This window comes from Lissotriton helveticus, chromosome 1_2 (assembly GCF_964261635.1).
Source record: "Lissotriton helveticus chromosome 1_2, aLisHel1.1, whole genome shotgun sequence".
NCBI lineage: Eukaryota > Metazoa > Chordata > Amphibia > Caudata > Salamandridae > Lissotriton > Lissotriton helveticus.
The window spans coordinates 90,353,118-90,354,440 of NC_136058.1; positions in this window are offsets into that span (position 1 = coordinate 90,353,118).

Sequence of the window (1,323 nt, forward strand, 5' to 3'; positions counted from 1 at the left end):
AAATTACACAAATCTGATTTGTACCGGGGTCTTTTGAAACAAATTAAGTCAATGCTTTTTTAAAAACATGGACCAGAATTGCTCTGTGATTTTACAAATAAGAGCTCTTACCTTGCACGTTAGTTCATTTGCTATTTGCACAATCAAGTCGAACTCAATAAGGGAATAGGCACTTCAGGAAGAGCCATCTTGGTTAGCGGTCCAGCCTCTCGGAATTTGGCCCAAGAAAACAGAATAAAATGAAGGCCCGGACGCGGTCTCGCGGAGTACGTGCTAGAGGCAAGCCTGTCTGCGCCTGAACAGGACCAGGGGCCATGAACCCTGCATATTTACACCCAAGTAAGCTGCCTTACGTCTCCCAAAAACTCCGGGCTCCAAGGGGAGCAACCAAAAAGGGTGTCTACACTCAATTGACCTTCACGCAACCACACTACAATGCAGGAATTGATCTATTCATCCTTTCACATTCCCAATCCTTCAACCACCAGTAGGTTCACAACCAACTGAAACAAGTACCTGCTCGATTGAAGGTCCTTGCCATCTCACAATTCAGAACTCTTCTCCCTCCTGTATTAAAAGAAACCAGACAAAGTGTTTCTGACAGAAACCTGTCTCCAACCAGAATCTGGGCCAGATATTAACCAAGCCTGGGTTACCTCACATGCAGAAGAGACATATCAGATAACAAGGGGCTGTTGCCATTATCTTCAAGGACACCTTCAAATGCCTACACAAGCCCGTACCCCTCCTAGACTGCGAAAGATTGCCCTTCGCTATCTCCCTGACCCCTACTTATACCTTGTCTGGGGTGCTTCTTTACAGGCCACCGTATCCCTGCAGCCACTTCACCCAGGTCTTACTGGACACAATTGCCCGCTGGGCTTTTAACAAACCCATCTTCACTGTACACAACATACACACAAGCCTCCAGATTGCTGGACGACCTCTCATCCATACAAATATCCCAGAAAGTCACTGGCCCCACTCATTAGAAAGGCCATCTGCTTGATCCCATTTTTTCTAATATCCCCCATCTTCACATCCTAGATCCTAGATCCTAGCCTGGTTGTATGCTCAAACCATCTCCTGATTCCTTTTTGGTGAACACACCTAGAAGCAACCCACTGGCAAGTCCAATCACCCAGGGAGACTGCAGCTGGTATAAATTTCATAGCAAACAGTGGAAACACATACTGAAAGGTTCCATACGTAACATAGGTACAGACACACAAACTACAAATGACAAGGTTATCCAGTGGATAAGTCATTCACTGGACCAAGTCATCTTCTTCAAAATATTCATAGGGCGCACAAAGGACAAAT